The sequence below is a fragment of the Artibeus jamaicensis genome, unplaced genomic scaffold (genome assembly GCF_021234435.1).
Source record: "Artibeus jamaicensis isolate MK-2021 breed Jamaican fruit bat unplaced genomic scaffold, CSHL_Jam_final contig_240, whole genome shotgun sequence".
Lineage (NCBI taxonomy): Eukaryota > Metazoa > Chordata > Mammalia > Chiroptera > Phyllostomidae > Artibeus > Artibeus jamaicensis.
This window is the reverse complement of record NW_026521506.1, coordinates 5755823-5781859: the sequence shown is the minus strand read 5'-3', so window position 1 is coordinate 5781859 and position 26037 is coordinate 5755823. Positions and strand designations below refer to the sequence as shown.

Sequence of the window (26037 nt, the reverse complement as noted above, 5' to 3'; positions counted from 1 at the left end):
TGTTTAAGAAATTTTAATGCAAGTCTCTGGTTCTATTTTTTCCAGGTGCTTGTTTTGTTTATTAAATTCCACTTATAGGTGACTTAGCATATAAAGAACAAACTGACAGTAACCATAGGGGAGGATGGAGGGGGAATGACATGGGAAAGAAAGGGAAGCGGCTAGCCAAGGAACATGAATAGAGTACTCATGGACATGGGCAAAGAGGGGGATTGACTGTGGGAGTAGGGGGGAAAGAGTAGGAGTGAACAATGGGGGAAAATGTGGGACAACTGTAAATGGACAGCAATAAAAAATTAATACATCTGTAGTAACATTCTCTTCTGCTGCTCTTATATTTCTTTCCTCCTACTTTGGGGTTTTCTACTATTTTCTACTTTCTGAAGATGGAAACAGATAATTGATTTTTAACTTCTCTCCTATTCTTATTTAAGTCTATATCTGACCATCTAAACATGGATTTTAGCTGTGTATCCCACCTGTTTTTATTTTATTAACATTTTAAAACATATTCTAATATCCATCAAAATTTATTATTTTGGCCATGAGTTATCTAGAAATAAAATTTATTTCCTAATTTACAGACATGAGGCTTTTTTAAAGGCCAAACAATTTTATTTTAAAAAACTTTATTCATGACACATTTTTAAAAGCTCCCACCTGCTGAAAATGACCTGAAAATATAAACAAAATCCACCTCCCACCTCCCTGTGCCCACTTCCTCCCATTCCTTCCACATGAAAGGGGGGAAATTGCAAAGAAAAAACTGAAAGACAAAAAAATGTCCCCAAACCCGCCAAAACAAGGTAGTACATTCCCCCAGGGGGTAGGGGAATTTACACTGGAGCCGCTGGTAGCAGAATGGAGATCTTCCTGCTACAGAAACCTGTAAAGACACTCAAAACAGAAAAAGACACAAAAAGAAACAAAACAGATCACCAGGCAACCTGGAGGAACAGAAAAGGAGCCAGAAAAGAGGGGTGGGCTGGGTGGTTGATCTGCCAGGACAGAAGCAGGCAAGAGGACACTGTGAAAGTGAGGGAGAAGATGGAGGGAAAATAACAAGCAGAACAGTTTGAGTCCTTCCAGAGCTTTTATTTTTTTGTTGTTTTTTTAAAAAAACAAAAACCCTCATACCATCCATGCCCACCTATCCTTGAGCAGCCCTCAAGGGGGTAAAGTGAAACAGGGAAACTAGGAGCAGCTTGCACAGTTGAGTCCATGGTGAATGCCCAGAGTGAATGAACAGCTCCCTGCCCCACTCCCTGGACCTTCCCCTACTCCCCAAAGTAGGTCCCTCCTCAGCAGTTAGTTATGATATTCTCACCCCTTCCACAGTATATCTTTTTTAAAAATATTTTTTTTCCATCAAGGTCATCTTCTGGGTTGGTTTATTTGTTTTGGTAGTTATTTTTTTCTTCTTTCCTTTTTTGCCCTCTATCTCCTCTTTATACACATTTTTTTAAGTAAGGGGAATACCATGAAGTCTCTCTAGCCCAGCCCCTGTGGACGCAACCCAGGGCTTACTGTTAAAATCACTGTAGATTGAGATCGGGAACTGCTGTAAGTAGTGGTCTAGGCACAATATCGGGCTCGTGGGAAACCTTGGTCTGTTGTGCTGATGCCTGGTCTGTTGGTTTGTTTGGGGTCACCTTGATTTGTCTACCTCTAAACAGGGACTCATCTAACGCCAGAGAAGTCCTCACTGACTCTGTCTGAGAACTGTATGTGCAAACCTTTTGGGATGGCCACTAAATTTGTCACAGAGCATGGTAACATGGTTAACTGAACCACAGCCATGAAAGTGTGCTTCCAGCTGCTCTGCTGTTGCACCATAGTCCACATCACCAGCATAGATGGAACGGACATCAGCCTCCATCTTCTCAATAGAAATGATCACTGGGCCAGCATTGCCTGGAGGTGGACTCATGTTCATCTGCTTCTCTACTTTGTTCCATAGCTCCTTTAGCTTCTCTGCTTCTTCCTCCATTTTCCTGAGTAGAGTTTTGATCACTTCCAGCTCAGGGTCTTCAATGGCACCATCCCCCAGGTCCCCCTACACCAGTCCCGACTCCTCCTCCACTTCCTGGCTGCCAGGGACTCCTGAGCCAGGCCCAGGGCCTGAAGTTCCCACTGGGGCACAGGGCCAAGGCAGCTGCTCTTCAGGCTCAGGCTCCTCCTGCTTGGGCTCTGGCTTGAGCTCCAGCAGCAGCTCCTCAGGGTCCAGTTCCTCAGACTCCAGGTCATTTCAATAGTCCCCTGCATCCCTTCACCATGCCCCTTGCCTCCCCTCTGGGCACAAGATGGCAGAGCCACCTGGCCCTGAGCCCAGGTGCAGCCATCACTCCAGACATGAGTATTCTATAGTTATCATTTGTAGTTTAATTCCCAGAGGACAAAGAACATACACTATTTATGATTTCAGTCTTTTAAAGGTGTTGGCACATGCTTTATGGCCTGACTATGGTCATGTACATGGAATATAATGTGTATTCTTTTATTGTTTTTCTTCACTTTCAATATATATATAGCAATTAAGTTAAATTTGTTAAAATGTCATTCAATTCCTCAACATTTATATTGCCTTTGTATATTTTTTTTATCAATTGGAGAGGTATGTGTTAAAGTCTCCTATTGTGATTACAAACATGTTTATCTCTCATTTTACTTCTCCCCATTCATAAATTATATATTTTGATAATATGCTATTAGGTAAATAAAATATAATTTTTATACCTGGTAGGTTGGCCTTTTTATTATAAAATATACAATTGTGTTAAATATGTATAGTACCATGCAGGTACTGGAAATATTGGGGGATCACTTTATATATTATATAAGTGGTTTTGGGGTTTTTTTTGTAAATTATATAAATGTTTAATCTCTATGCTGTACACCTGACACATATATAAAATAATACTGAATGTTGATTGTCATTGAAAAATTTTAAAAATGTTTCTGACTTTAACATCTAATTTGTCTGATATTCATAAAATAAAACCTCATCTTTCTTTTGGTTAATGCTTGCATGGTATATCATGTTGCACCCTCTTACTGTGTATTTATATTTAAAGAGTGTCTCTTACAAGTAGCACTGAGGGTTTTTTTTCCTTTTGAAAATTCACTCTGACAATTTTTCTTTAATAATTGGAGTATTGTCTCAATTTTTAATTTTATTTTTCAATTACATTTACATTCAATATTATTCTACATTAGTTTCAGGTGTACAGCACAGTTGCTAACCAATCTTTTAATTTACAGTGTTCCTTCTGATATTTCCAGTACCCACTTGTCACCATCCTCTTTATTCAATTTTTAATGTTCTTACTAGAATAATTACATTTAACCATCATCTTAGTCTTTGTTCTATTTGCATTACCTTGACTGTTTCCCTTTTTAAAGATCTTTCTCTGTCTACTTTTGTGTCAACATTTTTATTAGCTTTGTATTTATACATTCTTTTACTATTGTTTTGGTATTTACCCTAAAAATAACAAAATGTTTTTTGAGTTATTGGAGTATAATATATATTAGTATTTTTACCAGTTTTCAACAATTTAAGGTCCTTTTGCCTCTCTCACCTCTGTGTTGTCATTGTCTTGTACTTTAGATCATCATATATTTCAACATCACAGAACATTTTCATTTTTCTTATTTCATATTGTCAATATTTGTTAATATTCACATCAACTGCTCATTATAGAGAAAATTACTATTCATTTAAATATAGTCCCTCCTCTGCCTCATACAGAATAATTTTCACATGAATCTCAGATTTCTCTAGCAACAAACAACGTTTGTGGTCCCAAACCTATTATACTCAGAAGCAATAGACAGAACATGAATAGCTTTTTCTTTACTATCATGACATCCCATGTGTGTTTGCTTATACATTTCTACTATGAAACATTAAGAAATAAATCATTTAGAACAGCTAGTACAGAACATAAAATCCATTTTAATCTTTATAATATCAATTAGACTTTGTACAGTGAAAAGTGGATCATGTTTATCTACTTGATCCACCTTAATTTTGCTGTTTTCCTGATTTCTTCCAGCCTCTATTTTGAAATATATGATTTTTCCCTTCTTTCTATATTAATTTATTCATTGATGCTTCCTATTTATCTGACTATGGTGATTCAGTATACTTAGAAATTATACCTGAGGGAAGGGAACTTAAGGGGAAAAAGGGGGAGGGATTTTGAGGAACAAGTATGAAAGACACAGAGATGAGGACTGGGGGGGGGATGGGAGGGAGGGGGGAGACCGGGCGGGGGGGTACGGTGGGATGGGAGAAATAGATGAAAAAAAAATGTACTTGAAAAGTAACTAAATAAAATAATATTAAAAAAAAAAGAAATTATACCTGAATCTCTTTTAGCCACCCATAGATGATCCTTCTTACACTTCAGATAGAGAAATGTAGTTTGTGCAATATATATGGAAGTAAGACTATAAATGCACATAGTATGTATTCTTAATTTTTGAACCATATACATATGTTATATATTCAAAAATATAATTAAACAAAAAGGGAACAGTCCTTGCCTGTGTAGCTTAGCTGGTTGGAGCATGGTCCCATAAACTGAAATGTTGCAGATTTGATCCCTGGTCAGGAAACATCCCGGTTGCAGGTTCGATCTCTAGTTGGAGACAACCAACTGATGTTTCTCACATTAATGTTCCTCTCTCTTTCCCTCTCTCTTTCTCTTCCCCTAAAAGCAATGAAAAAATAATAAATGTCCTCAGGTGAGGATTTTAAAAAATGTAAAGGGAAACAGTGAAATCTAAAATTGAATATAAGCTAAAATAAGCAAACCTAACTGCATGTAAAATTGGTAGAATAACCATACATAAAAATAACTTTAAGTGACTTTTAAACATAGGGTTCAGACTGTATATCTTTAGTAGAATATATTTTAGAGACAAAGAAAAAAGCCCTGGCTGGTGTGGCTCAGTGGATTGAGCACCAGCCTGCGAACCAAAGAGTCCCCAGTTTGATTCTGAGTCAGGATACATGCCTGGGTTGGGGGCCAGGCCTCCAGTGGGGGCCACATGAGAAGCAACCACACATTGATGTTTCTCTCCCTCTCTTTCTCCCTCCCTTCCCCTTTCTGGGAATAGATAAATAAAATCTTTTAAAAAAGAAAAAAAGCAGAAAAAATTTAAAATCCACTTAGTAATTTTACTCTCAGCGGCAATATTGGCATTGTAATTTTGAAGCTTTTATGTATATTGTAGGAAAAATAAAATAAAATAAAGTTTATCTGCTAACCTTTCTTAGGAACCAAAGAGAAAAGACATACATTAAACCAAAACAATTTAAGAAAATTTGATTTAATGTTTAATTTTAATTGAGCATATCCTTAAGTACTTATCATTTTTGTTATTGTTGTTGTCATTAATATATTGCCTAGCTTGCTCCAATGAAGCCCTAAACACAATGACACCAGTAACGATGTGCACACTTAGTCCCCAGAACTTCGTTTCAAAATACTATTGCCAATAAAAAAGGGCTATGGCTCCTTGTTGAAATGGTTTATTCCTGGGCTGGAATACAGAAAGTGCAGGATTAGATATGGACATATGACTAGGGCAGAATGCAATGAAGAATATCAACAGTTTACAAACAACAGAAATTGGCATTTTTGTAAAGAGAGTTTTAGATGTTGAGCTGTAATTTGATTAATAAAATGAAGATTTCAGAGCTGAGGGTTTACCACATGAGGTTTTTTTTTTCTCGGATGACATTTTATTGTGAATCAACTTTCAATATGTTCTTAATCTTTCTCATAATTCCACCTCGGTGATTATCTGATCCACTGAGTCATTTGTTTAACAGTATTTTTTATCTGAGTTCTAGGAAGGGGAACCCAAAAAAAGCCAGAATTATCTCCTAGAGAACAGACCCCTGATAGTACAGGCTTTCCCGGCTGGGTGAGTGTTCTAGGAACCCATCTGTATCAGTGTACCAGCTGGTGGTGTTGTGAGAGGCTGCACTCAACTTCAGTGCATTTTTTTTGAAGACTCAATGTGTTGGCCCATCTCATGATGGATGATTTATGAGCACACCTGCCCACACCACACTGAGTGTTCAGCAGTTTTTGACCACAAACAGCATGACCCCCAAGCCCCAACTTCCCTCTTCACCCAATCTTGCCCCAGGTGACTTTCTTTTTTTTCCAGATGAAAAAGTCCTCAAACAGAAATGTTTTGCCAATGTGGAAGAGGTGAAACAAAAAACAGCAAAAGCAAAAAACAGCATCAAAATCCACAAGATCAAAAACTGTTTTGAGCAGTGGAAAAAAAGGCTCAACAGGTGTAGTGCATCAAATGGAGAGCACTTTAAAGGTGACCAAAGTTTAACATGTAAGAATAAATGCAAAACTTTTAAAAACATTTTATTTATTTATTTTTAGAGAGTGGGAAGGGAAGGGAGGAAGACGGAGAGAAACATTAATGTGTGGTTGCCCCTCACACATCCCCAGCTGGGGACCTGGCCTGCAACCCAGGCATGTACCCTGACTGGGAATCAAACCAGTGACCCTTTGATTTGCAGGCCAGCACTCAATCCACTGAGCCACACCAGCCATGGCAAATACACAATTTTTAAATAAATAAATTCCAGTTTTATGGGGTCCCCCTCGTATATTTCTACTTATCTTTGTAATAACTGTTTATTTGAGGTTGGTATGTCAAAAACATATTACTAAAGCTATAATTAATGTTTTGGATGACTCTGAGTAATCATATGGTATGTGTTACATCCCTCAATTATCCCCGAATAGTATAATGGATATATTGTAAAATCTGTTGAATTCTAATTGCAGAGTAGAATGTATTTGCATGTATGTGAAGGTATATATTTATAAATGAATAATGCTGCAGTTTGTTTTTCTAACAGCTATTCCTACTTTATATCATTTATTTGCCAGTGAATATATCCTACATATAAACAAATTATTTCTTAGTATAATTTGGTAACACACTAATAATTTATGAAATTATCTTAGCCCAGAGAGTTTGGTCTGGTTGAAACTACATTATTAATTTGTTCAGATATTAGCCTTAACATACATAGCTCCTTCCTTACTTTTATTAATTCCTACTTATCTATATGTTGAAAAACACATTGAATATTGCCTTTAGTGTTTTTAATGTCTTTATTGCAATGTAATTTATATAACACAAAACTCACCATTTCAGTGTACTATTTAATGGTTTTTAGTACATTTACAGATGTGTAACCTTGTCAGTACCTAAATTTAGAACATTTTCCTCACTCATAAAGAAACCCCATACCAATTATAGGCACTCCTCATACCCTCTGCTCCCAGCTCCTGGCAAGTAAGTACTAATCTATGTTCTGTCTCTATGGATTTGCTTATTCTGTACATTTCATATCTAAAAAATCATATAATAGGTAGTCTTTTTTGACTAGTTTCTTCCACCTTCCATAATATTTTAGAGATTCATCCATGTTATAGTATTGGTAATTTATTTAATTTTATGGGTGAATAATAACCCATTGTGTGGATACATCACATTATATTTATCCATTCATCAATTGCTAGATACTTGGGTCATTTTCACTTTTTGGCTAATATGAATAATTCTGTTATAAACATTTATATATACATTTTTATGTTAGCACATGTTTTCAAAGCTAACATGTGTTTCACGTGTTATCCTGGGCATACACTGTGGTCTGCCCAGAAGGTATCCAGCCATGTAATGTGAAAAATAAACATTAATTGAAGAAGATACAAGATACAAGAAACATTGTACATAGGACAATGATGCCTCAGTCACCCTTCAAAGTAGGGACCTTGGGACCTCACACGGTTCTCCCATTCTTCATCAGCTGCCTCCTCGGTTTTTCCTGAATCTCAATGATGGTCTGAAATCTTTTCCCTTTATTATGAAGCTGACAATTACCAGCTTCCCAGAGCTGTAGCCTTTTGAATCATCCCGATAGTTTCTGCAGAAGAATGGTCAAGCTTAATGCAAAATTGGATGCAGATTCATTGCTCTCCTTGCTCAGTCATTTCGAATGCAACAGCCACACGGCACACATGCTCACTCAATGGCATGTTCTGCCCCCACTGACTAGAACAATGAAGTTGTCATTGTTCACACATGCGCATTCCAGTCCACTCTCCTTGGCTTCTGGGTTACATCAATGACACGCAAACCATTTTAGTTATATTAACAATGGCTGGGCTTTTTCCAGACAGACCTCATATAATTATGAGTGAAATGATACTGTTACATACAGTCATGTGCCACATAACAATGTTTCAGTCGATTGCAAAACACATTTGTGAGAGTAGTCCTGTAAGTTTATAATGGAGTTAAATTTACTGTAAGAAATGCAAGGATATATGGTTCAGGAGAATTTTTTTTCTCTGATGGGCACAATATCTATGGAACCTGACAATAGATTCCCTCTCACTCAGAGCACCTAGATTTTGAGTGTAGAGATCATATCCTGATCAGTCAGTCACTGACCTGTTTCAGCACCAAAGTGACTGTGCCCCCAACACTCCATATTCAGAGGGCCCCACAGCCTTCCCAGATCTAGCTTGAGGGTCCTCAGTGTACATTGCTGTAAATTCTTGAAGACCTAAGAGCCTGTAAAAGGACACAGGTCCACAGGAGCTACCTTAACATATAGTCTAATAAGGTGCACATAACCTTCCCATGTGTTAGTATTTCCTGTATTTACCAGGCACAGTTGTTAGTGAATGGAAAATATTTAGTTTCTCTGTGTATTTTGGTGTCTTTCTACACATTATGGCTAAATCTGAGGGAGGGGTAACAGAGCACTTACAATCTATTAGTTTGGGAATAAAATTTAAAGGTTTCTCTACCCAATATTAAAACCATTAGTATAACTTTCTAATAGCATCTTTACAGAAGAAGCTTATGTGGTGGTGCATTTCCTTTAAAAGCTTACTTTCCTTCCTGCTATTTCCTTAGTCTGCATGACTGTGAACATTCAGTATTCAGTGTTAAGTCAGCCACAAGTGACTCTTCTTAGTAACATGGGATGGAGGAGAATTTCACAGGTCAGTCATAGCCATTGCAAAGAGTCAGTTCCTTTTATTCTTTTCAAATTAACTGCCTTTCTGTCCCATCAATTGTCTTCTGGTTTTCAGGAATAAATTCAAGTCTCTGAGCAGCTGTGGATACGGATACTCACTTTGTCCAGAGTTTAAGGGGTGTCAGTCAAGGTCCTTTTTGTCAGTCTTAGAAGAAGAATTGTCATTCCCTTCTAAAGACTCACATTTTTCTATCTCCGCAGGAAAAACATGAAATACATTTATTACCAATCATGGAGATAGTACTACAGTACATACATACTTTCTGGAACTTCTTTAGGGAGAGTATTTTCAGTACTTGATTTTATTTGTCATTTTTACTGTTGGTGTTTAGCTAGATATTGAGACAGGGAACAAAAGGAATTAGGCATTGAGCTTAATAACATGGGAAGCATGAGCCTGTTTGCTTCACCAGGAAACTACAGCTTCACCCCGCAGGGGATTACAGCATCATGCTCTACCAAGGGGATTATTATCTGTCCTTTCTTCCCTCTGGTACCTGATTTTTAGGGTCCACAGGGAGTGGTGCTGGACAATAGAAGCCTACCAGTCCAACTGGGTGATGGACCCTATCCAAAACCCACAAAAGTTTAGGAAGTAGATTGGCCATTTTGAGAAAGCACCTGGTTCACACCCAAGCTAATATAACTCCTGGCAAATAAAGATGTTTCTCTGTCTCTGTCTTTCTCTCAGCCTGCACTCGCGCAGTGCATGTACCTATTCTTTACATGGTCATGTGGCCCTAGCAGCCACATGGCCCATGGCCTCCAGGAGGGAGCCTGAATACCGAAGCACAGCAATGGAGTACAGCTGGAAACACACCCTAATCTAGCTGGATGCTGGACTGTATTTTAATCTGAAGCATAGACTCTGGACAGTGGTCTTCACCCTGGCCCTGCTGAAGACAAGATTGGACATTTTCCACAGTGACAGGGATGGAGATGGGGCATTTGAAGGTCGGGATGGGAACCCCCTTAATTTTACATCATCCATAAACCATACCACAGAGCCCTATCCTCCCATGCAGGTCTCAGGAAGTTCTTTTCCTTTAGACACTGCAAGAACCCTACTTCCATAGAAAATATAATAATAAATTTTCAATAACCACTGTTGGCTTCTCTCTTAAAAGAAATTTTCAAACTTATATACTAAAAATATGTTGTTGAACTAAATAGTATGTTTTAATCAAATAACGGAGAAGACTTATTATGAAAACAATCCTAGGTTCTACACTTCCCCCAAGGGAACCATTCCTAATATTTTAACTCCCTCTTCTGGTCATCACTTCTATGTCTGTAAGTAATATGCTTATACTGATGAATTTTGACTCTTCAATCTTTTGACTTCCTGATATAATAGATTAGAAATAAGCTTACTTATACCCTGCCAAGGAAATACCATGACAATAAAATTACATCTCTATTTTAGTACCTATATTTATTGTTTCCATAAGAAATATACCCTAATATCTTCTTCCATCAAATATAAACAAGGTCTTTCAATTTGCACTTTGTAAGATAAGGACATTAGCAGTTGTATTTCCAATTGAGTTCTCTTACTCCTTTCCATCACCTCATAGCCGTTATGTATACCTGTACTTTTTCACTGCAAATGTTGAGCATTCGCATAATTTTCAATCATAGAATGTAAGTTGTTCAAACTTTATCTACAGATTATTCTAAACATTGAAAATAAAAGAACAGTGCTTACATTAGTATGAGAACATAAAGGACATGAATAAATATATATACTGTGACTAAATTTCTTATTTTGCTCCAAGTTTTTACTTTTGCAGTGGTTTCTTATTAAATACTCTTTATTGAGATACAAATCACATACCATAAAATTCACTATTTAAAGTGTACAGCTTAGGATGTCAGTATATTCACAGAGTTTTGCTGCCATCACCATAATCTAAGATTAGATTTTTATAACTTCAGAAAAACCCCAAAAAACAAACAAAAAACCTGTACCCATCACCGCTTACTCCCAATACCCCTGAACTAATTATCTGTTCCTCTTAGTCTTTTTCTATCATATTTTCTTTTTGAATTTGTTTCTCACAGAAACTCAGTAGTTTCTTCCCTTCTAGACATTTGTCTATTCTATCTAGTTAACTGATTTTTTGACATATAATTGTGTATCATATTCTCTTACAGTACTTTTTATTTCTGTGATGTCAATATTCTATTTCATTCGAAGAATATATATCAGATGATTTAAATTATTTTAAATTTATTGGGCTTATTTTTGTCTTAAAATATCATTTATCCTAGAGAATACTCCATCTTCATTTCAGAAAAACATTTATTCTGCGGTTATTAAATTGTGTTTTATACATGTCTGGTAGGTCTACTTTGTTTCTAGTGTTGTTCGTGTCTCATATTTCCTTGTTTTCAGCCACGTTATCTATTTAGCAAAGGGAGGTATTTATGTGCCTTACTGTTATTACTGAATTGTTTATTTCTCCCTTAAATTATTTCAGCTTCTACTTCTTAAATTTTGGATTTATTCTCTTAGGTAAATTTATGTTTATAATTGTTATATTTTGTAGAAAAACTGTTCTTATCATTATAAAATTGCCTTTTTTGTCTTAGAAACATTTCTTTGCCTTCAAGTATATTGTATCTTATATTAGTATATCTACTTCAGCTCTTGTTTGGATATCATTTGCATAGTAAATCTCTTTACATCTTTATACATTCAAATAATTTGTGTCTTTAAAATATATTTCCTATAGACCACATATTTGAATCATTCTTTTATACATTAATGCAAAAATTGTAAACAAAATATTAGGAAATTGAATTTTGATGTATGCAAAAAGATAATATATAAAAATCAAGGAGGTTTGTCCCAGGTGTACATGATTCATTTAAAATTCAAAAATCAATAATCATTGAATAAAAACCAATAATCATAAGTTCTTATTTTAACATAAAAAGGAGAAAATACACTATGATAATATCAATTGAAACATAATCAAATTTATAAACTTAGACCCTTACTCCTGGTAAAATTATCAAGAGGCAGTTTCATTTTTAGTTTTTTGAGGAAATTCCATACTGTTTTCCACAGGAGCTGTACCAGTCTGCATTCACACCAACAGTGCAATGGGGTTCCCTTTTCTCCACATGCTCACCAGCACTTGTTGTTTGTTGATTCATTTATGATGTCTATTTGGACCATTGTGAGGTGGTATCTCTTGTGGTTTTAACTTGCATCTCTCTGATGGCTAGTGATGCTGAGCATCTTTTCATATGTCTCTGGGCCCTATGTATGTTCTCCTTGGATAATTGTTCTGGTCTTTTGACATTTTTAAAATTGGATTGTTTGCCTCCCTGGCATTGAAACTTTTGAGTTCTTTATATATTTTGGAGATAAAATCATTATCTGAGGTACATTGACAAATATATTTTCTCATGCAGTTTGTTTCCTTTTCATTTTGCCAATGTCTTCTTTAGATGTGCTGAAGCTTTTTAATTTGATGAAGTCTCATTTGTTTATTCTTTCCTTTATGCCTCTTGCTCTAGGGGATATATTCATGAAAATATTGCTGTGTGGAATATCTGAGATTTTCCTGCCTTTCTACTGCTGGGATTACACCCTAAGAATCCTGAAACAAGAATTCGAAAGAAACCTATGCACCCCAATGTTCATAGCAGCACAATTTATAATAGTCAAGTGCTGGAAGCAGCCTAAGTGCCCATCAGTAAATGAATGGATGAAAAAACTGCACAGCAGGAAGAAAGAAGGAACCCCTACCATTCCTGACAGCATGGATGGATGTAGAGAGCATTGTGCTAAGTGAAATAAGCTAGTGAAAGACAAATGCCACATGATCTCACCTTTAACAGGAACCTAACTAACAAAACAAACAAGCAAGCAAAATACAACCATAGACATTGAAATACATAACAAACTGACAGTGATCAGAAGGGAGGGGGAGGGGGATAACAGGAGAAAGAAGGGGAAGGATCATCAAGGAACATGTATAAGGGACCCATGGACAAAGCCAAAGCGGGTAAGGATTTTGTGTGGAAGGTGGGGGTGGGTGGGGCAGGGGAAAGTGGTGGGAGAAATTGGAGACAACTGTACTTGAACATCAATAAAGAAAGAAAAACATTACAGCAAATGTGAATAATTTTTAATGTTAAAAAAAGTTCAAGTCCATGACCTTTATCTTCAATTTTGTAAAAACTTTCAACATATTGTTTATAAAATTATCTTACAAACATTTATGTATGTGTATAAAGTGCTCTCTCTTCCCCAAATCCTCCCAGATGAGAAATCTGAATGAGTTTGCTTTTCTAAATATCTCTTCTTACTTTTAAAATAAATCCTCACAAATATTTTACTATGAAAAAAAAGAGCAATTAAAGAGAACTTACTGAAATCTAAAAAAATTCTACAATAAAGCTACAGTAAACATTAAATTTAATAATAGATAACTAAACTCAATTCTCCTAAAAACAGGAGCATTGCATGAATGCTTGTCATTACCCCTTCTATTAAACATTGTACTGGAGATCCTAATCAGTGCTATTAGGCAAGAAGAAAAAATAAAAGGCATAGAATAAAACAGAAAGAAATAAAGCTTTATTTTTATTTAGATTTATTTAATTATTGTTCAAGTACAGTTTTGTCTTATACTCCCAACCCCTGCCCACCACCCCAGTGCTCCCCACCTCCCTCCCATTTCCCCCCACCTTAGTTTTTGCCCATGTGTCCTTTATACTTGTTCCTGTGAATCCTTCCCCTTTTCCTCTGTGATTCTCTCCCCTCTCCCTTAAGCTTTAAGAAAGCTTAAAATAAAGCTTTCTTTATTTTAAGAATTAATTTTATATGATTGCATATGTAAACAATCCAAAAAATTTATAATTAGTATTAATAAGTTAATTGAGCAAAGTTGCTTGATACAAAGTTGGTATTTTTAAAACTGTGTTTACTAGGTGCCCATAGGCAAATGAGTGGATCAAAAACAGTGGCACAACTGCTGGTATTATATCCTAAGAACCCTAAAACACCAATCCAAAAGAACCTATGCACCTCAATGTTCATAGAAGCACAATTTACAATAGCCAAGAGCTGGAAGCAACCTAGGTGCTCGTCAGTAAATGAATGAATCAAGAAATTGTGGTACATATACACAATGGAATTCTATGCAGCAGAAAGAAAGAAGGAGCTCCTATCCTTTGCAACAACATGGATGGAACTGGAAAGTATGATGCTGAGTGAAATAAGCCAGGTGTTGAAAGACAAATACCATATGATCTCACCTTTAACAGGAAGCTAAATAACAAAACAAACAAGCAAGCCAAATAAAAACAAAGATACTGAAATAGAGAACAGGGGGAGAGTAACCAGAGAGGAGAGGGGAGAGAATTTCAGGGGGAAAAGGGGAAGGATTTACAGGAACTAGTATAAAGGACACACGGACAACAACTAAGGGGGATGGAAATGGGAGGGAAGTGGGGAGCACTGGGGGGGTGGGCTGGGATGGGAGTAAAAAACAGAAAACTGTACTTGAACAATAATTAAATAAATAAAAAAACAGTGGTATATTTACACAATGGAATTCTATGCAGCAAAACAAAAAGAACTCCTACCCTTCACAACAGCATGAATGGAACTGGAAAGTATTATGCTAAGTGAAATAAGCCAGGTGGTGAAAGACAAATACCATATGATCTCACCTATACATGGAACCTAATCAACAAAACAAACTTGCAAGAAAAATATAGCCAGACACATTGAAACTGACGACAGTAACCAGAGGGGAGGGGACAGGGAAATAACAGGGGAAAGAAGGGAAATTGACATAAATGAGCATGAATGAGGGACCTATAGATGGAACCAAGGGGTGTTGGGATTGAGGATGGAAGGTGGACATGGGTAGGACAGGGGAAAGTGGTCATGGGAAAATGCAGACAACTTTATTTGAACATCAATAAAAATTTTTAAAAAATAAAACTTACATGTAGTATGAAAAAATAAAAATATATTTATTTATATAACAACTACAAATAGAAAATGACCTTTAAAATAACCAAACCATTTTTACTAGTACCAGAAATATCATAAAATACATTTAAGGCCTGTAAAGATAAAATTAGAAAACATTTTTTGCGAAAAATTAAAGACCTAAATAAGTAGAATTTATCATGTTCATATATAGAAAGATACAATATTGTAATGATATCATGTTTCCCACAAATTGATCTTGATGAGTCCCAATAATAATCCTAGTTTTATTTTTTGCGGAAATTGACTATTTAATTATAAATCTACATGGAAATAAAAAGGAACAAGAATATTCAAAGTAATCAAAGTAGAAAAACAAAGTTAGAGGACTTACATTACTGTATATAAAAATTATTATAATGCTACAAAAATTAAGATAGTATGCTGTTACTAATATAGAACAGTCAAATAGCATAGCAAGCTTGGAATTGGAACCACATATACATGGATACCTACAGTAAAATGTGAAGAAGATTAAAAACTTTAGCAAATAAACTTGATTACTAATATAGAAAAATTAATCTTGTCTCCAACTAGTCATACATGAAAATCAATTACATGTGAATTTTCTTATTATATGTGACACATAAATAGGATTAGATGACAATTTCTTCAAAAGGACACAAAAAGAGTGAAACAAAATGAAAAAAATTAATTTCTGTTTATCAGAGGAGACCTTTAAGAATGCAAAGTCAAGCAACAGAGTGGAAAATGCCTTTGCAGTTCAAATGCCCTAGAGTAGACTTGTATCCACATATGTCAATACCTTCTACAAATCAACAAGAGAAGCAAACAACCCAAGAGAAAAATGAACACTTCAAAAAAGAGTATAACCAAATGGCCTATGGACAAAAAGGGGCCACACACTAAACCCGAGAAGCTCAGGGGAGGTCTGCGTGGTGCCATTACAAACTCAGAGATGAAAAGGAACCACACAAGATGGTGTGCAATTAAAACTCTCCAACTGAAACCTAGTCACAGCGGATAGTCATATCCCAGGCCTCTGTCTTCCTTGACAAAGGTTGATCTTTACCTTAACAGAGCCTGTCTGTGGCCTTACTGCATCTAAGATAACACACCTTTGGAATGTCAGGGTAATTCCCTTTCTCCAGCTTCAAGGAACAATCTCCCACCACAGTAGAGACCACAAAACCCCTCATTGTTACTGTTATCATGTTAATTCTTAACTGTTAACTACCCTGTACCCACCAATGTAAAAGAAGTCTGTGTCTATTCATTTGACATTTTACCCAACTCCTAGAGATTTCCCTGCTTTGCTTTCTTCCTCCTCTCTAATCTATCACCAATGGATTTCATGTAACCCATTTATTCCTCCTCCTTTGATTCTAATGTATAAAATAAGGTGCCAAACTGACATTCTCTGAAGCATTTCCTCAATCTGTTGATATTTTGCTTCCCAGCAATTGTTGTCAGTTTGGCTCAAATAAACTTATAAAAATTCTTACAGGTTTGAACGTTTCTTACATCAACAAGCCAATTAACATATGAAAAGATGTTCTCCTTCATAAGTCATCAGAGAAATGAAAACTAATGCCATATCATTATACACTCATCAAAATGGTTAAAATGAAAAGGATAAAAAATAAAATTCTCTCGGGGACGTGAAACATTTGGAACTTTCATGTATTGATAGTAGGAGTGTGTACTGGTACAATCATTTTGGAAACCAATAGGATCCATCCAGTAAAACTAAACATATGTGTACTCTATGACACAACAATGCTGCTCTTAGGTATTAACCCAACAGAAATGCAAATGTATATTCTACAAAAGATATATACAAGAATGTTTATAGCAGTGCTATTCGTATACTCAAAGAAGAAAATGACTCAAATATCCAAAAGACAAAAATTGAGAAATAAGTTGTGGAATATTTATACAATAAAATACTATGCAGGAACAAAAATATACAAACCACTTGCCATGGCTGGTGCGGCTCAGTGGATGGAGTGTGCCAACCTGTGAAGCAAAGAGCGGCAGGTTCGATTCCCAGTCAGGGAAAATATCTGGGTTGCAGGCCGGGTCTCTGATAGGGAGGCACATGAGAGGCACTGGGAATTGGACCAGTGACCCTTCAGTTCATAGGCCAACACTCAATCCACTGAACCACACCAGCCAAAGTTAATTCATAAAGTCCTTATAGTGATTACTGAAGTAGAGGTGGTAATGATCGGAAGGGCACACGAAAGGGACTCCTGATACGTTGTCAATATTCTGTTTTAAAATCTGGGCTCTGGTTACATGGTGTGATCAATTTAAAATTTTACCAATATATGCTTATTAAGTGTGCAATTTTCTGTGCTCATGTTAGACCTTTTTTAAGGAAGCAACAAAGGACTAAGGGTAAGAAAAATTTCACTATGGAGCCACCCAGAGAGTCAGTGTTGAAAATATTGAGGTCAGTATTTTGAAACATCCACAATCAGATCATTTTCTACCACTACTGATAATGCCTTGTTGTCAGCATTATCTCCCTTCTGGATCATTGCTAATGCTGTGCTTCCACCTCTGTTCCCTTCTCATGTATTCTGCTAGATATAATCCAGTCTATATCACTTCTCTTCTCAAATTATTTAAAATAAAAGACACAGTCCTTAAAATAGTCATGGGGCTCTATATAATATGGGGCTTTTATCTTTCTGATCTCATCTTATAGTTTCAACTCTTGCCAAAATGGCAACCTTGCGGCTCTTCCAGCGCTCAGCCATAGTTCTGCTTCAGGGCTCTTGCATTTGCTTTTCACTGTGAAACACGCTTCTGTCAGATATACTTAGAGCTCATTTGTTTGCTCTTTTCAGATCTTTGTAGCCTTCTCAATGAGGCCTTCTCTAATTATCTTACTGAAAGTTGCATCAATTTTCCTACTTCTCCACAGATTCTGTTGTTTTCCAACTGTTTTCCTCTGTAGCACTTATCACTATTTGATATATTGTATTTGTCTGTTTCATGTCCCCTTGCAGTACAATGTATGCAGAAGTAGAATAGTTTTTGAGGATTTTTCAGCACTGCATATGTAGTGAATATACAGGATGCGGCAAAAGTAGGTTTACAGTTCTGAGTACACAAAATACATTGTTTATTCCTGTATTATTTATTATACATTGTATTGTTTTCCATATGAAAACCTGTAAACCTACTCCCCCCACCCTCATATAAGTATGAATAAATGTGTTTGGATGAATTAATATGTAAGTAATAATAATATATAGCAGCACTTTTTACACTGGTGTGCTACAAGAAGTTTTAAAACATGCCATACCTGACTATTTAGTCAGGGGCACTGAACTCTTTTCCCTCAGGCTGTTGAATTTTTTAAAAAATGACAACAGCCAACACAACTATAGCTGTCCAGTGTGAAAGAATCAAAATCATACTGATTTTTGTCAGATTAGCAAAAAATACATATTTTTGGTGTGCTGCAGAATGTTAGTATTAGTTTATGTCTGCATGAGATGAAAAAGGTTGAAAATCACTATATGTAATATAACATTATTTTAACTAGGGTTTAAATTAATGTCTAACATTTTTCAGTGCTTTTCCACATATACTGTCATTCAACTCTCTAAGCAACTCCATCATAGATGTAGAGTATATATTACTATCCCATTTTGTGAATGAGAATTAGATTTAGAACACAAGATTATGCTACTAGTATATGATCAGATCAAAACCAAGAATTTGATTTGTCTTTCAGCCCTGTGCCCATCTCACTACATTAATGCAGGTATGTATCTAGAATTTTAAAATACAGGATCTGATAACTTTTCAAGTATCCTTTAGAAAAGGTATCTGTCTTGTGAAATTAGAACCATCCCTTCTTTTCTCAATTTCCTTTAATGTCCTGTGTTTATCATTCAAGAAGAAAAATGGTAGGTTAGATTATGTCTTGAAATAACTGGATTAGACTTAAGTGCCTATTATTAAATATTTTCAATATACTCTCTAATATGGTTACCTTTCAAAGATATAATAAGCACTAGTCAAAAGAACACCTGGTCTTCTCCATTCCATGGAATACTGGTCTTTACATAAATAAATAGATAGATAAATAAATAACAGGTGTCAGAGGCTTAACTATACATTTTTTAAAAGTTTGTAAATCCCAGCTCTTAAACCCTATTGTGATAAATCTGTTGCAGTGATTCAGTTGAAAATTTAAGATTCTCTGTGGCAAAATACAAAAATATTTTAAGACTGTCATCTACAAAATGAATTATTAAAGGCCTAATTTGGGAGCAGATGGGGAAACAAATTTTTGTGGCTCTGAAAAGATTTTGTTAACTAGATGTGTAAACATTTCACAGAAAGGAAATGCTGAATGCCTCCTAGAGTTGGGAGTTTTCAGAACTGCATATACATAACAATTCACTGAAATACGTCAAATAAGTGTGTACATGTGTGCATATGTATAAATTTCTATATGTTTTTATTTCTTTTAAGTACTTCCTCTGCTCCTTTCTCTGCCTGTGGAACAAAGTGTTCCATGTCAGATGTTTCACTCAGGCTTTTCATTTCTTTACCCTTTTGTACTATGATTTTGAAAAATCCCCTGAATTAGTTGTCTAGGTCATTAGATCAATCTTGAGCTGTGTTAATTTGATTTTTTCTTCTGCCTGAAGAACTTCTTTAACACTCTTGTGGTTCGGGTTTGCTGGTGATAAATTATTTCAGATTATGTATGAGGGTTTTTTTCTTTCAATATTTTAAAGTTGTTGCTCCACTGACTTTTCATTTGCATTGTTTGATGAGAAATCTGATGTCCTGCTTAATTTGATTCTTTATACATAGAGTATCTTTTGCCTCCCCTGGTTGCTTCTAAGATTTTCTCTTTACTGCTGATTTTGAGTAATTAATTTTGATATATATTGGTGTAATTACCTTCATGTTTCTTGTGCTTGACTGTCATTGAAATTTTGGGGTATTTGGGGTTACAATTGTAATCAAATTTGGAAAATTTTCAGCCATTTTAAAAAGGTTTTTTGTGTTCCCTACAGTTTGAGGATTCTAAGTACACGTATATTAGACCACCTGAAATTTTCCCACAATTAACCAATATTTTGTATATTTTTAAAATATTTTTTATGAGTTTCTTCTGGAAGTTTCTATTGCTATGTCCTCAAGTACACTCATTTTCTGCTATGTTAAATCTGCCATTAATTGCATTCAATACATTTTTCATCTCAGACATTGCGGTTTTTATTGCTGTAATGTCACCCTGGTATTTTTCATATCCTCAATGCAACAATTTAACCATTTTTTGCATTCTTTTAAAATATAGATTTACAAAAAAATTGTAAAAATAGTACAGAGTTTCCATACATCCCACAGCCATTTTTCTGTATTAACTAACATATTATATTAGCATGGTACTTTTGTCACAATTTTAAGCAATATTAATACATTATTATTAACAAAATTAAATACATTATTAGGGTTCTTTATTGTTACCTAACGTCCTTTTAATATTCTCAGGTCCTATCCCGGATATCACATTACATTTAGTCATCATGTCTCTTTAGTTTCCTATAGGTTGTGACAATTTTTCAAACTTTCTCAGTTTTCAATGACTTTGACAGTTTCAAAGAGTACTGGTCAGGTATTTTGTACACTGTTCATCAGTGGGGATTTGGCTGATGTTTCCTCATTTGTCTGATAATTAAACTGGGCTTATAGGTTTTGGTTAGGAAGATCACCCAGGTGAATTGCCATTCTTATTCTGTCTTATTAAGGCTCCATGGCTTATCATTCACCAGGTTGAGGTAGTGTTTCTTAGGTTCCCTTCCTCTTTTAACACTGTATTTTTTGGAATAAAGTCATTATCTGTATCCCATAACTCCCCTGGGGAGTTATGCTCCATCCCCTTGATGATGGAATGCCTACCTAAATTATTTGGAATTCTTCAAAATGGGAGATTTGTCTCTTATCTTCCATTTATTTATTACAATATCATTAATTGTATAAGTGTGGACTAATGAGTACCTATTTTATATTCAGGGTTATAAGCTAATATTACACTGTTTTATTATTTAAATTACTTCAACTTCGGCCACTGGGAGCTGTTTCAGTTGGCCCACATGTTCCTTTGACACACTTCCATCTCTTTTTTATCTTTATCTCTTAATTTCCAGAAATAAAAGATCTTCCAGGTTCATCCTATATATCCTCAGTTCCAGTCCTAGAATCAGTTATTTCTACAAAGAAACTTAGTTTCTTTCCTTGTGTAATGGTATTAGAAACCACGATCTGAGAACAAAGAGTACTTTTGCTACTGGAATGTCATTGCTTCTTCGCTCACTGAGCTGACACAGCAAAGATACGTGTATACTAACCCATTTATATACACACACATTATATATACATAGGGAACCGGTCTGTTTTAGTCTGGCAAATGTGACTCAGCCATGTATGGAAAACCTACAGAAGCAAAGTGATGGGCAGGAGCCAGACCTTCAAACTGAGTTTTCCCGTGAGAGTCAGGCCTAGAAAGTGCATACAGACTGTTACGGCTTGCTCTTGCTGAAACTCCCTCACCCTGGTCTAAAACAACAAATGTGTATTATCTTCAAGGTAGTTTCCAAAGCCTGTGTGAATTTTCCCAAGGACAGAGCTAATCAGCTCGCTGCCATTCCCCTCTGCATGTTATTTTTATTTCCTTGATTGTACCTAAAATGTAGACAATAGTATTCTATGTAATAGGTAATAAATCCTTCTTTGATGTAAGACCTGAGAAAAACAATAAAAGCCTGTCTAGGCAAGGGTCAGTGCGCTCTCCTCTGGAGACAGTGGCTAAAGCACTCAGAGGCGCCCTCCCCTTGCAAGAGTAGCCAGTCTGTTCCCTTTTTCTCCATAGGATTGCTGTTGCCTGTGCATTTATTCTCATCTTCAGTCACAACAGGTGTACTCTGCTGGCCAGAGTCCGCCACATATATACACATATAATGTATTGTTATTAAGCTAAATATATGTTCATAATAGTGTGTTCAACTCTGATTCATTAGCACATGGATCATAGTCTCCTCTCATTGCTCATCTATAACAACCAACTCCAATAGTAAGAAATCTGGCTCCCAACATGCACCATCAATTAAATTAATTGTTAAATTTTTGTATACCTATATATAGTTAACCCTTGAACAATATTGGCTAAACTATGTGTGTCCAATTATACATGGATTTCTCCAATAAATGCTGTAAATATAATTTCCCTTCCTTATTATTTCCTAACATTTTCCTTTTTCTAGCTTATTTTATTGTAAGAATACAGTATATACTACATATAACATACAAAATATATTTAATCAACTCTTATTAGTAAAACTTCTGATCAACATTAGTCTACTAATTGTTAAGCTTTTTGGAGACTCAAAAGATACACATGTATTTTTGACTATATGAAGAGTAAATGCTGTTAATGTCCAAAGTATTCAAGGGTCAACTCTAATGGTTTCAGAATGATTACCCCATAGTCCCATAAGAAACAAATCGATCTGAATAGGGTATTTATGTACATTTCCTTTAACTTTGCCTTTACAGACTCCACTTATTTCCAAAGTTACTCAGGTCAGTACCATCATATTCTACCACCCTCTTCAGTGATGTTTCATACCTTTGTGGTACAATTTTATATATATATACACATGTATATGTGTATATATATATATATATATATATATATATATATATAATCCATATTCTCTCCCAGGGGACCTCAACCTTCTAAATGATTTTTAAATATTTTAATACATTAAAATGTACTATTTGTGTTATAAAGTTCTATGGATTTTGTCAAATACATAATGGTATGGATTGACCATTACAGTTTCATATAGAATAATCTTACTGCCCTAATATTAACTTTTTAAGTGTATTTTATTGATTATGCTATTAGTATTATCCTAATTTTTCCCCTTTGCCTCCCTCTACCCAGTACCTCCCTTTCCACTAGCAATCCCCCCTTAGTTCATGTCCATGGGCCATGTATATAAGTTCTTCAGCTTCTCCATTTCCTATACTACTCTTAACACCCCCCCCCGTCTATTTAATCCCTACCAATCATGCTTCTTAATCCCTGTACCTTTCCCCCCATTCTCTGCCTTTCCCCTTCCAGCTGATAACCTTCCAAATGATCTCTATGTCTATGATTATGTTCCAGTCCTGATTGTTTGCTTAGATTTTTTGTTTGTTTTTGCTTTTACATTCAGTTATTGATAGTTGTGAGTTTGTTGTCATTTTAATGTTCATAGGTTGATCTTCTTTTTCTTAGATAAGTCCCTTTAACATTTTATATAATAATGGCTTGTTGATAATGAATTCCTTTAGCTTTACCTTGTCTGGGAAACACTTCATCTGCCCTTCAATTCTAGCTTTGATAGCTTTACTGGATAGATCAATCTAGGTTATAGGTCCTTGCTTTTCATCACTTCAAATATTTCTTCCCAGTCCCTTCTAGCCTGCAAAGTTTCTTTTGAGAAATCAGCTGACGGTCTTATGGGAACTTGTTTGTAGGTAACTCTGCTCTTCTCTTGCTGCTTTTAAGATTCTCTCTTTATCTTTAACCTTTGGCATTTTAATATATGTATCTTGGTATGGTCTTCTTTGGGTCCAACTTGTTTGACACTGTTTCCTGGACTTGTATGTCTATTTTCTTCTCCAAATTAGGGAAGTTTTCTCCCATTATTTTTTCAAATAAGTTTTCAATTTCTTGCTCTTCCTCTTCTCCTTCTGGCATCCCAATGATTCAGATGTTGACATTTTTGGAGAGGTCCCAGAGTCTTCTTATACTTTCTTCATTTTTTTGAATTCTTATTTCTTCTGTTCTGGTTGAATGTTTATTTCTTCCTTGTGTTCCAAATTGTGAATTTGAATCCTGGCTTCCTTCCCTTCACTCTTGGTTCCCTGTGGATTTTTCTTAGTATCACTTAGTGTAAACTTCATTTCTTCCCTTATGTTTTTGCCATACTCAATGAGTTGGCTGAGAATCCTGATGACCAGTGTTTTGAACTCTGCATCAGCTAGGCTGGCTATCTCCATTTCATTTAATTCTTTTTTCTGGGGTTTTGTTCTGTTCTTTTATTTGGGAAATATTTCTTTGTCTCCTCAATTTGGCAGCTTCCCTGTGTTTGTTTCTGTGTATTAGGTAGAGCTAGTTTGACTCCCTGCCTTAGCACACTTGTTAAGTTGTATGGGGAAGAGCCTTAGGTATTCACCAGAGTGGGGCAACCTGCTTCATTGCTCTCTGGTGTTAGAGTTGAGGAGGAAATAAGTTGTTTGAGTCAAGGAGGAAATAAGTTGTTTGTGCTAAGCTGTTTGCTCAACCCAAGACTGCTTGCTCAAGCCTGAGTGGAAACCGCACCCACCCCCAGGCAGGTGTTCCAGAGAGTTAGGAATTGGTCAAAACGTATAGAGGGCTTCCATGTGTCAGGAGTTGTTGTTAAGTGCTTCACACCTGAGCTCATTTAGCCTATCACTAACTGCCACCTTTGCTTCTGGAAACCCGCTTGCTTGCCCGCTTCTATAAGAACCCTAGCCTGTAAGCGTTAGGCGCGATTCTCATTTGCAGCCATTTTGGCACCGTGTCTCCGGACACCCCGAGAATTCGCCCCTGCGCAGGTAAAACTTTGAAACTTTGGCCAATAAAACATCTTTGACTGCCCGACCATCTCCGACCCTTCTTGCTTGTGAGAGTGGAATGTAACATATGGCTCTTTGCGTGGGTGCTGGAAGCATTGGAGAGTGGACAATACTGCTTCCTATCTTTTGTTGGTTTGCCTTCCACTCTCCCCATTCTTAATCACTTCACCCACTTCCCGAGTACAACTGGCACCCTTCTAGCTGTTGTCTTGGTGGTGATTCCCAGAATGGGTGAATTTGCATTCATGCCAAGCCCACAGGCCCTTTAAAAGGACTCTCCTGAGAAACTGGTAGTTTCTTTCACTGCCCCAATCCTCACAGGTTTTTACAGCAAGAGGTAATGGGGCTTTATCTCCTCCGTGCTGGAACCCAGGGCTGTACAGGTCTGGCCTGAGGCTGGGATTGCTCACTCTTAAGGCATCACTCACTATTTTTATCCACCACATGTGAATGTGGGACTGCCCATTCTGCCACTGCTGCCTCCTCCACTTCTTCATGCCACACCACCTCTCTGCACATCTCCGCTCTCCTGTCCATCTACATGAATGTGGCTTCTTTAAATCCTTCGTTGTTAGACCTCCATACAGTTCAATTTTCTGGCAGTTCTGGGTGTTTTTTTTTTTGTTTTGAAGTTAGTTGTAATTCTTCTTTTGGTTGTGTAAGGAGGTGAAGTGTGTCTATCTATGCCTCCAGGTTGACTAAAAGTCCCTAATGCTTAACTTTTTTGAGAATATGGGTTACAATATATAAAAATTACATTCCTTTCAAAAATACTATATTTCATTATAGTATTTTTTATTTTCTATTTTTATTTTAATTGTTGTTCAAGTACAGTTTTTTCTTTTACTCCCATCTCAGCCCACCAAAACATCCCTCCCTCCTGTTCATTATAGTATTTTATACTTTTGCTTAATTGTATTATTCTAATATTAATAATGACATTGATCCATTAAAATGCTTCAAATTCCCCAAAACACTTTTTTCAAGTTTTCCTTGGAATGACTTTATGCATTCTTTAGCATGTTTGTTATTATATCTGAAGTCCTTTTCATGTAAATATTTCTCACACTTTGTCATTTATGTTGGTGTGCAAATGGTTTAAAGTATACGGATTTTCCACCCTGGGTGGTGTGGCTCACTGGATTGAGTGCCTGCCTGCAAACCAAAGGGTCACTCATTTGATTCCCAGTCAGGGCACATGCCTTCAGGCCAGGTCCCCAGCAGGGAGCACTGGATGGGCAACCACATATTGATG

The 26037-nt window shown here is 36.1% G+C and overlaps 1 pseudogene; it reads right to left on the bottom strand.

Annotated features, from left to right (window-relative positions):
• Positions 1 to 1448: 1448 nt before the first annotated feature.
• On the bottom strand, positions 1449 to 25301 carry LOC119057289 (polyadenylate-binding protein 2-like; annotated as a pseudogene).
• Between the last annotated feature and the right edge of the window lie 736 nt (positions 25302 to 26037).